Genomic DNA, 17,378 nt, shown 5'->3' on the forward strand with positions numbered 1-17,378 from the left:
TAAAAATAAGCTGAGAACTGTTGAAATAAGGCATGTCCTAGGTGACGAGGAATCTGAAATTTGGAGGGAATGTTAGCTTTGCACAGGCCTCAGAGAGCACAGAGATACTAGAGGAGAAAGAAGGACACACCGCAGGCTGCCCACAAGCTCTACTGTGGTTCTTCAGAAAAAAGCCCTTTTATTGTGTGTGCACACACATGTATGTTTATATGTGTGTGGGTATGCTTTTATGTTCATATGTGTGTGAGTGTGCATGTGTGCATGTATGTTCATATGTTGGTGTGAGTGGGTGTGCATGTATGTTCTTATGTGGGTGTGAGTGGGTTTGCATGTATGTTCATATGTGTGTGTGTGCTTGTATTTGTGTGTGTATGTGCATATATGTTCATATGTGGGTGTGAGTGTGTTTGCATGTATGTTCATATGTCTGTGTATGCTTGTATTTGTGTGTGTATGTGCATGTATGTTCATATGTGTGTGTCGGTGTGTGCATGCATGGCACACATATAGAGATCAGAAGACAACCTTGAATGCTGATTCTCTGGTTCACCTTCTTTGAGACACTGCTTCTCACTGGCCTGGAGTTTCACCATGCAGGCCAGGCTTGTTGGTCCTGAAATCTTCCAGGAATACAACTATCTTCACCTCCAATCTTGCTATCACTGAGGTTACAGGTATACCTTGTCCTGGGGATCTAGACTCGGGCCCTTACACTTGGAAGGCAAAGTGTTGGCTGACTGAGCCATCTCCCCTAGCCCATCATACATTTCTAAGATAGATGAAAGGCACAAGTTAGTGTGACAGAAGTTAAATTGGAGTTATGGCTGCCTTTTACGTTATAGTCTCAGAGAAAAAGAAGAAATTTCTGGAAGGTACAAGAAAAGTAAAGTGCTTAATGATGGTAGAAAGTCCTGGAACAAGTCTGACATTTATTCATCTGCACTGTGAAGTTGACTTAACTTTCTTCATTTTTATAGGCAAGGCTCATGGGCCTGGATGGTAGAAGTGAATTCTTAGAACAGGGCCATCAGAGGTCAGATTGCAGCTCTTATGACTTACTAGCTCTGAGAACATGGTATCTTGCTCAGCTTCACTTCAACTGTATGTGTGTGTGTGTGTGTGTGTGTGTGATTCATTTGTGTGTAGGTGTGTGTGTATACTTGTGGGGACTCACATGCCACAGCACACATATGCAGGTCAGAGGACAACCTTGGGGGTTGATCCCCATTTTTCCTCTTGTTCAAGACAGGGTGTTTTGTTTACCACTGCCTGACTGACTTGAGAGCTCCCAGGGATTCTCCACTCTCCACTGTCCATCTAGTTGGAGGCACGTGGTGGTTATAGACACGCCTGGAGGCTTGCATAAGGCTCTACAGAGCTCAGGCAGGTCCACGCACTTGCACAGCAAGCACGACCCACTGAGCTATCTCACCAGCCCCAGTGCAGTGGGTTGGAAAAGGACAGATGGCTGGAACAACACAGCTGGGGGTTGAAGCTGGTGTGAGTGGGGCAGAGATGCAGACTGCGGATTTAGATATTGTCTGTTTGAGACCTTGAGGCACATACAGTCCGGGCGCTCCATTGGGCAGAGAGGCAGGAGTTGAGCCGTGAGTGTGGATGGATGTGATCATCTGGGAACAAGCCAGCACAAAGGAGAATCCCAGACCTGAGCCCGGAAAGCTTCAAATTTCAAGTGGCAAGAAAAGGACTTGAGTATATTAACCACAATACTGGAATTTAGGTGGCTGATTATTTCCGATTTGGTTGGATTCTCCATGATAAGGCAATTAGCCATTTATGTTCTCAAAATACTTTTCAAATTCCATTATCATACCAGACATATTTAATCATGTTTATTTCTGTAGTTATCGCTGAACTTCCCTTTCAAACTATATCATTTTTTAAAGAGCTAGGACAATGTTCCATTGCTATCATACCTACCAGGCCTACTGCAAAGCTGAGAATGGTAATATTAATCACCGACGCCCATCATCTCTTACTTACCAGCAGTATTCTGAGAGCTTTGCATATATTAATTCACATAGACTTCTATTAGTTACTTTCTAATGGCTGCGATCAAAATAGCTGACAAGAAGTAAGTTAAGAAGGGGAAGGTTTATTTCCACTTAAATTTAGAGGGATACAGTCCATCACAGAGGAAAGCGGAAAGGCCTGTGCCAGATGCATCAGGAAGCTGTTAGCCTTGCAGACACAGTCAGGAAGCATGCAGATGAATGCTCTGGCCAGCCCTCTCTCTGCCTCCTATTCAGCCTAGGATCGCAGAGTCATGGATTAGCCCCTCCCACCTTAGGGACTGCTCTTCAGTTAAACTTTTCTGAAAACACCTTGTAGACACTCCCAGAGGAATGGTCCCATAATGCATCAGTTTCTCTTTTCATTTCTGTGACCAAACACCCAACAAAAAGCAGTTTAAGGAAGGTAGGGTTTATTCTTGTCACAGTTACGGGAGCATACAGTCCCCTGTGGCTGGGAAGTCATAGCTGTAGGAGAGGAGCATGGTTGATAATGTTATAGTCATGGAATCAGAAAGCGGGGGGGGGGGGGGGGGGGGGGGGGGGGGGGAGCAGAGAGGGAACAGGAAGTGGGGCTAGGCTATAAAACCCCAAGGCCAACTCTAGTGACTCACTTCCTCCACCTACTGAAGGTTCACGGCCTTCCCCCTAAGAGTCTGAGTTGAGGATGCAATGTTAAAATAAATGAGCCTGTGTGTGTGTGTGGGGGGGGGGGTCATCTCACATGTCATCACAGTACGAGGTAACTGATGGTTGGTTCTAAAGGTTAATATTGAAGATTAACCATCAGTTGATCCAAAAGCAGCCACACGAAAGAGGTATTTTAACTCTATGTTACAGATGAATGAACTAAGTCAGATTCAGTGCCTTATCACCAGATAGCAAATGGCTATGTTTAGCTTTATGGGTAGTTGTTTCAAAAAACATTTGTTTAAAAACAAGCGAATAGGAATTTTATAAAATTTTATAAAACTATAAAACTTCCACACTCAGGTTCTTGTACTGACCTCTAATTGGACTGATTTGGGAGAAATTATTCTTTGTGTAATCTGTGGATGGCACAACTAAAGGCAGTCCTCATTTCATCACGGACCTGTTGCTGCTTTTATGTTTCATAATTGTGCATGCTGGGGTGATGAATCCATGGATCGAGGGCTCGGCTTGCAAGCACTGAGGAGCAAAGTTCCAATTCCCACCTATAATTCCAACTGCAGGGGAGGCAGAGACAGGGATTGCCCAGAGCAGGCTGGCTAGCCAAGCTAGCTTAAGTGGTGAACTCTGAGGCCCTGTGAGAAACGCTGCTGGACTATATAAGGGCAGAGTGGTGTAGAGAGGCACTTGCAACCTCAGGTCTTCATACACACGCACGCACCACGTGCACATGCACCTCCACACACACACACACACGCATGCACCACATGCACATATACACGAAAGAGAGATCTAGGCACATAGGAGATGTGTAAACATTTGCAACTGTGTTGTTTGGTAAGGACAGAGTCCTTGTCAAAGTATAGGTTGTATCCATAGCCTTAGAGATCGTCATTTTGATTCCCTGCAGCCATATTGTCCACCACTCCACGAGCAAGCAAGAGATCCCCGTTTTGATTTGTCCAAGTGTAGATTAGCCTCTCCTGCTCCATCGTAACATAGACGATGCCACAGCCTACCTACATTTTTGTCTGATTTCTCTCGCATAGTGTCATATTTCATGGTCTATCCGTGTTGGAGATGTTAAAAGCTTGCTCTTCTTTGTTCCTTGGAATTATTATGTAAATACCGCACAGTTTTTAAATCCATTCTCCTGTTAATGTGCCTTTGGACTGTTGCCTGTTTGTTATGAATAAAGCTATTAAGAATATTCTTGCATAGATCCTTTTGTGGGTTTGTGTTTGCATTTTTCTTATGTGACTTGTGAGAAGTGCAGTTCTTGGGCCACAGGATAGACACATGGTTAAGCCAGAAGACACTGAGGAGTCGTTCAAAGCATCTAACCCCTTTGAACAATGAATCAGGGTCTGAGTTGCTGTGCATTTTTGTCAGCTCTTAGTGTGGCCAGGCTTTTTACTGTCTGTTGAGATGATGTAAAAAAGAAAATCTTTTCCTAGTACCCAAGATCCTTCTTGACAGTGTGGCCACATGCTCTTTGCAGCATAAGAACCCATTGAGTCAGGGAGGGGGAGAGTTGTTCTTGGCATTGGCAGTGTTTCTACTCACCGTCTGAGCCTGGGGAGGCCTTTAAACTCTTGGTCCTTCACATCTCAGCCTGGACCCTCACCTACTGCCCCTTTCATGACTTGTAGGCAGAGGGAAGGCCTCTCTTTTAATAATTATGCTTTTAGGTTTTTTCTTCTTCTTCTTTTGAGACAAAAATCTTATTTAGTCCAGACTGGCCTTGACACCTTGCCTAGCTTCTTGAGAGCTGGGATTGCAAGACTGTACCACCATGCTTGGCTGTAAGGTTCCTCTTGACTACTTTAAGCTTGGAATCACACAGACCAGGAATATTCCAGTCTCTGACACTTAACTGTCGTGTTACTAAGAGAAGCCATTGATGAGTACTCTCGATTTTCTCACTTGTAGCAGGTGGGTAGTCAAACTGTTCTAGCAGAGTGGCTGCAAAGTCAAAATACACCAATTATGTAAAGTGTCCATCACTCTTCTGGGTGCACAGATGGATCAGTCAACAGGCACATTTTTCACAGGGGACTGGCTGTGTGGTAGAAAGGAAGGCATAGCTATTCTTCAGATGTTTATTGAGCTTGTAATAAAAATAATAGTTAATACATATCTCCGGCTGCTGTTGGGCTGTGTGCTCATGGCAGACTGCAGCTTATTTGATCCCCACAATGACCCTCTGAGGTAAGTGAGAGCCACATTTCCATTTTATCAACAAGGAGATTGAGATGGAGAGCTGTAAGGCCATTTGTCCAAAGTCATGTGACTAGAAAGTGACAAGCCAAGGTTTGACCAGGTCATCTTGACAGATGAGGCCTCCCGTAACGTCAATTCACTGTTTTCAAAATACTCTATCTCAGTCCAGCCCCCTGGAGATGCAGAGAGGAGTTAGAGAGTTCTTACTACTGTGGTCTGCCACAGAGCACACGGAGGGTAAAGCTGAGTAACTCAGAAGATGTAGAAAGGTCCCCCAATCTTTCACAAGACTCCCCAAGCTCCACCTGATGTTTGACTGTGGCCCTCTGCATCTGCCTCCATCTGCTGCTGGATGAAGCCTCCCAGGAGACAGTTATACTAGGCTCCTGTCTGTAAGCACAGCACAGTAGCATTGATAGTGTCAGGGTTGACTCTCTCCCATGAATGGGCCTTAAGGTAGGACAGTGATTGGTTTGCCATTCCCTCAGACTGTTCCATCTTTATCTCTGAACATTGTGTAGGCAAGACCAATTTGGGGTTGGAGGTTTTCTGGGTGGATAGATGTCACCTTCCCTCCTCTGGTTGGCTACAGGAGGTGGCCACTTCAGTCTCTATATCCCCCTCTGGCAGGAATGTCAGCTAGGCTCATCCTCATAGACTCCCTGTGTCCTGCCCTGTCCCAGGCCTCTGGCCAATCACCAGAGATGCCTCTCACTAATTTCTGTTCTCACTCCCATCACTCCTGCATCCCCAGACTGATCTCCATTCGTATCCCCCTCCTCACCCCCTTTCCCACCCAGTCTCCTCTCTCCATCTACCTCTGATGATTATTTAGTTTCCATTTCTGAGTGAGAGTCTTTAATCCTCCCTTGGAACCTTCTTATTACCAAGTTTCTTTGGGTTTGTGGATTGTTGCATGGTTATCCTGTACTTTATGGCCAATGTCCACTTATAAGTGAGTGCATACCATACGTTTTTTTTTTCTGGCTCTGGGCTACCTCACTTGGGATGATATTCTCAAGTTCCATCTATTTGTCTGATAAATTCATGATGTCCTTGTTTTTAGTAACTGAACAGTATTCTATTGTGTAAATGTACCACATTTTGTTATCCATTCTTCAATTGAGGGGTATTTAGGTTGTTTCTAGTTTCTGGCTATCATAAATAAGGCTGCTGTGAATATAGTTAAGCAAGTGTCCTTGTGATATATGGATTATCTTTTGGGTATATGCCTAGGAGTTGTATAGCTGGGTCTTTAGGTAGAACTATTCCCAATTTTCTGAAAAACTGCTAAATTGATTTCCAGAGTGGTTGCACAAGTTTGCACTCCCACCAGCAGTGGGGGAGTGTTCCCCTTGCTGCAAGCCACATTCTCCAGCATGTGCTATCTCTTGAGTTTTGGACCTTACCCATTCTCACAGGTGTAAAATGGAATCCCAGAGTTTGGATTTGCATTTCCCTGAAGGCTAAGGACATTGACCATTTCTTTAACTGCTTCTTGGCCTTTTGAGATTCCTCTGTTAAGAATTCTCTGTTTAGCTCTGTACCCCATTTTTAAATTGTGTTATTTGGTTTGTTGGTGTCTAATTTCTTGAGTTCTTTTTATATTTTGGATATTAGCCTTCTGTTAGATGTAGGGTTGGTGAAGATCCTTTCCTACTCTGTGAGCAACCATTTTGTCCTATTGACAGTGTCCCTTTACTTCCAGAATCCTTTCAGTTTCATGAGTTCCCATCAGGTGTTGATCTTAGAGCCAGAGCTGCTGGTATCTGTTATGAAGTTGTCTCCTGTACCAATGTGTTCAAGTCTATTCTCCACTTTCTCTTCTATTAGATTTAGTGTATTTGGAGTTATGTTGAGGTCTCTGGTCCACTTGGACTTGAGTTTTATACAGGTTGATCAATTTGGATCTATTTGCACCCTTCTACACTCAGACATCCAGATAGACCAGCACCATTTGTTGTAAGCCAGAGGGGTCAAGAACACCAAAAGAAGACCTACAGACTCAACTAGCCTGGGCCCATAGGAGCTCACAGAGCCTGGGCCACCATCCAGGGAGCATGCAGGAGCTGCACCTAGACTCCTACACACTTGTTGCAGATGTGCAGTTTGGTCTTCATATGGGTCCCCTAACAACTAGACAGCAGAAACTGTCTCAGTCTCTGTTACCTGCCATTGGATCCCCTGCCTCTCACCTGGATTCCCTGGTTGGCCTTCCGTGAGTGAGAATGTGCCTAGTCCTGCTGGGACTAGATGTCCCAGGGTGTGGTGGTACTCAAGGGAGAAAGGGAGTGGGCAATGGGGGGAGGATTTGTAAGGTTGGGACTGGGAGAAGAGGAGGGAAGGGGTGCTGGGATCAGGAAACAACTTAAAAAAATAATAAATTTTCATGAAAAAAAAAAAAACAGACAGACACATAGGCATGGGGGAGAGCTCAGACAGATCTGCAGAAGGAAATGCTTGGCGAGCTCTCAGGGATTTCCAGAAGCAGAAGAAAACACTGCCAGTGTTTCCAGGCAAAAGAGGAACAAACAAAAGCATGGGATGTGGAACCTCATTCTCGGGGCTGTGAGCACACAAGCCGGGTGAGGTGGGGAGTTGCTTCCAAGAGAGTCTGTGTGAGCACACAAGCTGGGCTGAGGTGAGGCCACCTCCAAGAGCATCTGTGCAGTCCTGAAGCCTGTGTTTTCTCTTGGGATCACACTCAAGTGGCACCACAGGTTCTATACTGATTTTTACAACATCCCTGAAAATGACCTGCAAGTAGTTTGTTTTATACAAATCAGAATATCGTAAGAATTTTCCAGTCTATCTCTATCTCCATAATATAAAAATATATGATATATAAATATATCATATATTTTGTTCCATATAATAATGCTCTAATTATTTATACATCTATCTATCATATATATATGTGTGTGTGTATACGTATATATGTATATACATATATACATATATGTGTGTGTATATATACGTGTGTAGATATATGTATATACACACACATATGATAGATAGATGTATAAATGTATATGTATATACGTATATATACATACACACACATATATATATGCATACACACACATATATATAATATATATATATATATATAAAGTGTGGATGTTACCCAAGTGTTGGGAGGAGAGACAGAGACCCAAGAGACCCAAAAGATCACAGGGGCTTGTTGACCACCAGCCAAGCGAAATACAAAGTAAAACAACACAAGAGCTCCAAGTTCAGGCTGGTCTTGAACTTACGTGATCTGAGGATAAGCAGGACCTCTGGACTCTTCTGCCTTTACCTCTGCTGGAATGCAGGCATAAGCCAGCATGCCTGGTTTTATCTAGAAATTAAAGGACCAACCCTGAAGTGTTATGTGTCAGCTATGTGGGTCCCTGTGCTTTGGCTGGATCAGACCATCATAGGTATGGTCGCTTCTGGGATGGAGACTTCATTGTGCTTTTGATATAGCCTATAACTTAGGAGAAGTGGCTGTAGGAGGGAATCCTATTAGAGCTCTCAACCTGTCTGCAAAGTAAAAGGCGTGATTGATATGTATGCATCTTCATGCTCATCTTCCCACACTAATTTGTATCAGTTGCATACATATTACTTTAGCTTAGAACTGTTGCAGATTCTATTTTACATAAATGATTTTATTTAAATAGAAGTTCAATGTTAAAAATTTAAAAGTTATTTTATTTTTGTGTGTGCATGCATGCGTGCATGCATGCATGGATGTGTGCACACACTTTACCCACTGAGCCATTCCCCCAACTCCCAGGATCAGTATTTTGTAAGTCATTTTTCAAATTCCCTTTTTAAAATATCTGGAGCTTCCAATTCTTTGCTCCCCTGGAAACCAGATCTGTGATACTGTCCCATCTTTGCAAACATGTATAAACTAGGATCCTGGAGAAGACAGCAAAGCTTTGTACAATGCATGTGTGACCTCAGCAAAGGAGGTGGTGATGCTGCTTCCCTTGGAGGAGGATTTGTAAGGTACAAACGAGATAATGAGAACCCTAGCTGCAAGCAGAATTTCTCATATATTTTGTTGTATTAGGCAATATTTATTACTATAACGAAATACCCAAAGCAGGCTGTCTTTACAAAATAAAGAGGTATATTTAGCTCAGTTTGAGGATTCAAGGGCAAGGCTTGGCTGGGCTTGCTAAGAACCTGTGGTGGAAGGCAGAGAGTATCAGGTGGGAGGAAGAGATTTCCTTTCAAAAGAGGAATCTTGAGAGAGATTCAGGGGTCAGGCTCCGTGTTAAATTACAACTTGCTCCTAGGAGAGAAAATCCACAGCATTCTTTTTCAATGACAGTGATATCTCAATGCTCCCCTTTAGAAGTGATTTATATGTTTGTGGTGTGTGTGTGTGTGTGTGTGTGTGTGTGTGTGTGTGTTTATGACATGTTCATGTAGTGCCTACGGATTTTACACGAGGCCATTGGATCTCTCAGAACTGGAATTACGGTGACTGTGAGATGCCTGGGAGTGCTGGGATTTGAACCTGGGTTCCCTGCGATGTACTTTTAACCACTGCAATAGTAGAAGATGTTGGTTGCTTGCGTGAGCTCCTTTGTACATACAAGGAAACTGAGGCACAGACTGGCATAGCATATTGCCCAAGTACATAGAGTTTATGTGGCAGTGCTAGTGTTCACCTTGGCACATAATAAGCTTTTATACAAAGCCTTTGCAATTATTCTTGTCAGTATAAAATAGCTCTCCCAGAGGCTCACTACTCAGATTAAAACTCAGAGACAATCCTGTTGATGGATGGAGAAGTTTAGCCCTCTTCTTCCTCCCTGAGGAAGACACTGAGCCAGGTCCCTGGAAACCAAACACAGCATAGAATCCAATCCTCTCTAAGGCAAATGGAGAAAGTGAACTCGTGCTCTCAGATCCCTGCACAGCACTCTGCTTGTAGGGCCTTGCGTGTCTGACTGGCTACTTGGAAGGAACCTCTCCTGTCCTCCCCTGACCCCCACCGGTAAATTGCATCTCCCACTGACAGACAAGACCAAGGCCATGACAACTCATTTTTATCAGATACTGTCATGGGTCCATCATTGGTACAGCCAGATGCTTTCATGTTAGTCTACACCTACACACAAACATAGAGTTTTAAATGTTGATTCATTTTTTTTCATTCACTAAACAAATACTGTGAGACGACAAGGAATGAATGAGTCATCGTGCTAGGATGGGCTGAAGACACCAGTCAGGAATCTAGTCACCCATACTGGTGTCTCCTCTTTCTCAGTCACATCATGGAACATCTACAGGTATCACCATGTGCTCAGACCCACTGTGTGTCCCGTAGATGACCATCTCACCCCGGGAACTTCTGCCATCACCTAGGTTAGCTTCTCATGAGCACTTACTTTTCTTTGCAATCTGCAGAGAAGGCTGGGGTCTCTTCTAGCAGAGGGTCTCTGAGGGGACCAGGCTGCTGCAACGCTCCTTGACAACTTGCTAGGTCAGGAGGCTTAACGCAGTAGGTCAGTTGCCACCTGGTACAGTCCCCCCAACCCCCTGTGATCGCACTCTCTCTGAAGGGTAGGGTGTCTGAAATAAATACCACAGGTGACTCACCATCTACACATGGTTCCACACCAAAGGCTCAGATATATGGAGGCCATTTCTCCCCTTTGGTAAGTTATCAAAGAGAATTTATGAACCTTCCGATTCATGGGGTGGGAATGAAGCCTGTAGGATTGAGGCAATAAAACTCCATTCCCATAACTTTGCTCAAACTTCTTTCAGCCAATTTTTTGTAACCTAATAATGTTTTGTAGTTGTAGAAGTTATTTCCACGGTGGACATTTGGTACTGTGGTTGGTGCTGTTCCACACTGTAACTAGACAGACACATTACAGAGCAGGCGGTTTAGGCTGTGTATGTAAACGTGGAGCCTGGATGCACGCGCGTGCAGGAAAAGACCGACGGCAAGGATTGATTAGTCACTTGTCTTGTACTAAGCATCCATGAGGTGCTGTTGTGTGACGTCAGCACGCCCTGCGTCGGTAGCACCGAGGTTCCGGTTTCTCGGGTGATGAGCAGAGACGGCTGTGGGCTGTGGCATTGAGTGCGGAAGCCTCATTGACGGCGATGTCTGTGCTGCGACCACAACACACGGTGCCACAGGTGACACTGAGAAAGGTGAGGACAGTTCGGGAGGTCATTAGGGGGTGGCTTATAGGCCAAGCCTTTATTTCCTGTGATTGGGTTGGAAGGATAACTGGGCTTAGGTTTGTCTAGTTTCAGTCCTCAACACAGGCCATGAGTATGTGTCTCTAGGTGTCTGGCACCCGGTCTTGGCAGGATTAGAACAAGCAGATAACATCTGATAAAGAGGGCGACTGGTACTCAGAGCAAAACTGTAATCCTAGCACTCAGAGGGAGCAAGCTGAGAGCATCTGGATTTCAAGGACACAGTGGCTATATAGGCAGGTCCTGTCTCAAGAAAACAAAACAACCCAACACAACAAAACCGTACCACAACAGGGAGAAGTAGCAGCGAACAGATATAAATAGGAACAACAGACAAATCGAAGGTCGTAGGCACTGCGTGCATGCTCCCACGGTAGCTGCTGCTTGTCTGTGGGACGTGCTCAGCTGTTGGAACAGCAACGCCTGCTATGCCAAAGCATCAAACTACACACACCCACACACACACAAAACCTACATTGTATACAAATTGTCGGGCCAGGGCAGCCAGGAAGAAAAGAGCCTTGGGGTAGAGGGATGGAGCCCCTTGGTGCATGAAGGCTGGGGAAGAAGCTGGCCAGACTTTAGTATGTTAAAAGAATGGTGACCTCAATGACCAGGGAGTGCTGAAGCACCCAGAAGGGGGCAGAGGCCAAGTCGTGGAGCCTCTGCTTAAGAAGTCTGTATTTCATTCTAAGGCCAGTGGCAGAGGAAGGAAAGGAACAGTGATTTTTTTGTTTACGTCCATTGGGTTTTAAAAAAAGTCCATCCTCCTAAATCTGTGCTATTTAAAGATTAATGACGTTTCAGCTTCATCCTTGTAAGATAAACGGGTTGATACGCTCAGAACTTTCGGGTATCGTGCAAAGCTTGCTTACTCTTTTATTCCCAGGGATTACAGACCCTTAGTGGTCTCTTTGTAGCGCCAACCCAGCGGCCAACATGGAGGAAAGAAGCAGGCTCTCTCTATGAGCTCAGAGCCATAGTTACTGCACTAAGTCAGACAACTCCACCAGGAGATGCCCAAGGGCTTAACACATGCTCTGGAGCCAGAGAGTGGCCGTAAAACCTTACTGTGACACTGTGCACCTTGAGATAAGTATTTAATTTCTTTTTCTTCCTGTATAAAATAGACACAGAGCTATGCAGATGGCTCGGGAAGTAAAGTACTTGCTATGCAAGCCTGAGGAGCTGGGTTTGGATTTCCAGCACCCAAAGTGGAGTGGGAAGAATGGTATGGTAGACCACACTTGTAACTGGGCAGGTGGAGATACTGGGAGCTCTCTGGCCATCCAGTATTGATGAATTGGTAAGCTCTGGGTTCAGTAAGAGATCTTATCTCAAAATGTAAGGTAGGCAACAATAACAGAAGACAGCTAACATGGGCCTGACTCCTCTCATACACACACATGTGCATGCACACATGCACATACATGTACACAGTGCACAGACATGCACACACACGTGCACACACATACATGCACATGCATGTACAGACATGCACACACATGTGCACACACATGTACACACGTGTACACACATTTACACACATTTACACACATTTACACACATGTACAGACACGCACATGTGTGCACGCACATACATACACACACAGGTGCACAGTGCACATACATATACACACACAGACATGCACATACATGTGCACACACATACATGCACACACATGTACAGACATGCACACACATGTGCACACACATGCACACACAGGTGCACAGTGCACATACATGTACACACACAGACATGCACACACACGTGCACACATACACACATGCACACACATGTACAGACATGCACACACATGTGCACACACATGCACATACATGCACACACAGGTACACAGTGGACATACATGTGCACACACATACACGCATACACACATGCCTATGCTCACATGGATACATTTATGGGAACGTTTATGGCACAATCTTGGCTCCTCTTACAGTAACGTGTGTGTGTGTGTGTGTGTGTGTGTGTGTTTATGCAGCATTGTGCTGGTACAAATGCTGAACCATAGTGAAATCATAGCAACGTGAAGGACAGTGGAGTGAAGCATAGGGAGCTTACTGGCATTGCTATGACATCAGTGTGGGGGAGCACAGCCTCTTTTATGCTGGAGGGTAAGAACAATGAAGACATTGTCCTCGGTAGACGAATGACCTCTGTGATGGGGCCCTGTCCTGTGTGTCACTGTCTAGGTGATAGATACAGTCTGCTTGCTCACTGCTCATCTGCAGGAGTAAGATGCAGACATTTGAGAACCAAAGGAGAAGGCAGTGCTGCCTTGCATGATCACATGGGATAGACTTTAACTGTTTTGTTTCTCTGTCTTGCTTTAGTTTACCTCATGTGTGGACACTTGTATGTTCATGTGCAGAGGTCAGAAGACAAGCTCAGGTGTTCCTCTAATTTTGTGGTTTTTTGAGACGGGGTGTCTCATTGGCTTGGAGCTAGCCATCTTAGCAAGGTTGGTTGGCCAATGAGGCCTGTGAACCCCTAGATCTGCCTCCTCAGTACTAGAATTATAAGTAGGCACCATTCACCTGCTTTTTGTTTGGTTCATTCGCTCTTTCTTTCTTTCTTTCTTTCTTTCTTTCTTTCTTTCTTTCCTTCTTTCTTTCTAAATAATATGGGTTTTGGGAACTGAATTTATATCCTCATGTTTGCATAAGAGTATCTAACTGGGGTTATCTCCCCAGCCCAGTTCTGACTGCCTTATGAAGCCGAGACCTTTGAGTTGGAGGCCACCACTGCCACCCTGCCCTTCTAGGCTCTTCATAGCATTTGGCCATCACATAAGGCATTTGTATTTTAGATGGGCTGATTCCTGACTTGCAAGGCAACATAGGGTCAGAATAGTGAGAGAGAAGAGTGGAGACAGTGGGTGCTGCCAGTGAGTGCAGCATGCCATCCTAACTGTTGTGACTCTTGATAGGCAGAGCCACTAAGTTGTCAAATGCTTAGATCATGCACTTCTGCTCAGTGATGGGATGATGCATCCAATCAACAGAATACAGATATGTAACTTTTACTTACATTTCCTTATATATACACACATACACAAATACATGCATACATATGTGCATATGCATGTATACACATACTTGTACATATGCATACATATGTTCATATGTACATGCTTATACATGTGTATACAAGCTTATATACATAGGTACATGTACATAAATACATGCATAATTGTATATATATACATGCACACATATAGACACATACATGCATATGCACATATAAAACATGCATAAATACTATACATAGATATGCAAGCATACATATATGTACCTATATACATTGTAAAACACCACTAAAACCTAAAAACTGGAGCCCAAAACTTAAAAACACTTAATTATTTTGAGGTTGATGAACGGTATTGTATTACTTAATCTTTTAGCCATTATGAACAAAGGAACTTTTTTAAAGTTAGCTTTTCTATTATTTATTTATTTAATTCACTTTACATCCCAATTGCAGCCACCCTCCCTCCTCTCAGTCCCATCCTCACCCCTCCCCCAAACCTCCCTCCTTTTCTTCTTAAAGAAGGGGAGGCCCCCATGGGTACCAACCTGCCCTGACACATCAAGTCCCAGCAGGACTAAGCACATCCTCTCCCACTGAGGACAAACAAGGCAGCCTAGCTAAGGGAAACAGATCCAAAGACAAGCAACAGAGTCAGAGGCAGCCCTCTCTCCAATTGTCAGGGGACCAAGCTGCACATCTGCTACATATGTGTAGGGGGTCTAGGTCCAGCCTGTGCATGCTCTTTGGTTGGTGATTCAGTTTCTGTGAGACCCAAGAGTCCAAGTTAGACTCTATAGGTGTTCTTGTGTTGTCCTTAACCATTCTGGCTCCTTCAATCCTTCCCCTGACTCTTCCACAAGACTCTCTGAGTTTTGCATGATGTTTAGCTGTGGGTTTCTGTAACTGTTTCCATCAGCTGCTAGATGAGGCCTCTCAGAAGACAGTCATGCTAGGCTCCTGTCAGTAAGAATAGCAAAGTATCATTAATAGTGTCAGGGGTTGGCCCTTTCCCATGGGATTGGTCTCAAGTTGGGCCAGCCATTGGTTGGCCATTCCCTCAAACTCCACTCCATCTTTATCCCTGCATGTCTTGTAGACAGGACAAATTTTGGGTCAAAGGTTTTATGGGTAGGTTAGAGTCCCTCCATCCACTTTAAGTCCTTCCTGGCTACAGGAGGTGGCTACTTCAGTCTTTATATCTCCTGCTGCTAGGAGTCTCAGCTTGGACCACCTCCATGGACTTCCATGAGCCTCCCACATCCCAGGTCTCCAGTTCATCCCAGAGATGCCCCCCAACCAATCTAGATATACTAAATCTAATAGAAGAGAAAGCGGGGAATAGCCTTAAATGTGTTAGTACAGTAGACAACCTTCTGAACAGAATATCAATGGCTCTTGCTCTAAGATCAACAGTTGATAAATTGTTGGCAAAGGATACCATTAGTAGGACAAATGGCAGCCTACAGAATGGGAAAAGGATCTTCCCCAACCCTATATCCAACTGAGGGCTAGTATATAAAATATATAAAGAACCCAAGAAATTAGACAGCAACAAAACAACACAATTTTAAAATTGGGGTACAGAGCTAAACAGAGAATTCTCAACAGAGAAATCTCAAAAGGCCAAGAAACACCTGAAGAAATGTTTAAAGTCCTTAGTCATCAGGGAAATACAAACCCAAAGGACTCCGAGATTCTGTCTGACACTTGTGAGAATGGCTAGGCTCAAACACTCAGCACATCCTGTCAGGATGCAGAGCAAGGGGAAGCACATCCCTCTCTTCCATCGCTGGTGGGAATGCAATCTTCTACAACCACTCTGGAAATCAATTTGGCAGTTTTTCAGAAAATTGGGAATAGTTCTATCTCAAGACCCAGGCATATACCCTAAAGATATTCCAAAAGGGCATTTGCTCTACTATGTTCATAGCAGCTTTATTCATAGTAGCCAGAAACTAGAAACAACCAAGATGTCTCTCAACTGAAGAACGGATAAAGAAAATATGGTTCATTTACACAATGGAATGCTATTCAGCTATTTAAACCAAGGGCAAATGGATGGAACTACAAAATATCCTGATTGAGGTAACTCAGACCTAGAAAGACACGCATGGTATGCACTCACCTCTAGGTGGATATTAGAAATAAAGTACATGTAACCATGCTACATTCTACAGACCCAAAGAAGCTAAGTAAGTAACAAGGAGGGCCCAAGGGGGGGATGCTTGAATCTCGCTCAGAAGGGGAGATAAAATAGAGGGAAGGAAGTGGGTTGGAGAGGGGATGAGGAGGGGAACTAGGATGGGGATTAGGTGTTGAGGTCAGAAGACTTGGAGAGAAAATGGAGATGCGTTTAGTTATTAGTTATTAGTAGAAAATATCCCCACTGGGTGGAAGGGAAGGCTTGGTCAGTCAGTTGCTTGCCTTGCAAGTATAAGGACATAAGTTTGTCCCCTAGATTCCATCTAAAGGCTGGCACAGTGGCATGTGTTTGTGACCACAAAGATGGTGGGAGAAGAGCAAATAGTAGGCTCTCCCGTCCTCTCTAGCTGGCCTTGCCCACTTGGTGAGCTGGAGACCCTACTTCAAGCCAAATGTAGAAAGAAGGCCTCTGATCAACAATGCTAGAGACTGACCTCTGACCTCTCCAAGCATGGATTCACATATACACACACCCATGGACATGCACAAGAAAGCATCCTCATCATATCAGCATGGTATGTTCCACTCACAGAACTAGTCCAGGCCACACGCTTTTGTCACAGTCAGGCTCTATGCTCAAATTTATTCCAGCCCCTCTTATGGTCCTTAAAGATCTGGTCCAGCCAAGCTTCAGGATCACCTGGGTGGGGCAAAGGAATCACTAAAAAGTGAAGTGTGACAGGTTGCTCTATACTTCCTTTGGGAGCCGTGAAGAGGCTCTTTTGGCTCTGTATGGTTGTATTATCCCACCTGCTAGAAGGGCAGAGCTTGCGTTACATGTCAGAGATTACACCACTAAGCTTTGTTGCTTATCTTGCTGCTCGGAATACTTTCTTCCTGGTGTTCCTTTGCAGAAGTCTTTAAATAATGAACGTACCAGAGAACAAATGGAAATTCAGTAGGAAGAATGGAACTGTGGCAGAGAAGTCCCCTAGAGATGCATTGTTGCTACAGTCCTCAGGGTCTCACCAGTGCCAGGGAAGTCCCCATTC

This window comes from Arvicanthis niloticus, chromosome 4 (genome assembly GCF_011762505.2).
Source record: "Arvicanthis niloticus isolate mArvNil1 chromosome 4, mArvNil1.pat.X, whole genome shotgun sequence".
In the NCBI taxonomy this organism is placed as follows: Eukaryota; Metazoa; Chordata; class Mammalia; order Rodentia; family Muridae; genus Arvicanthis; species Arvicanthis niloticus.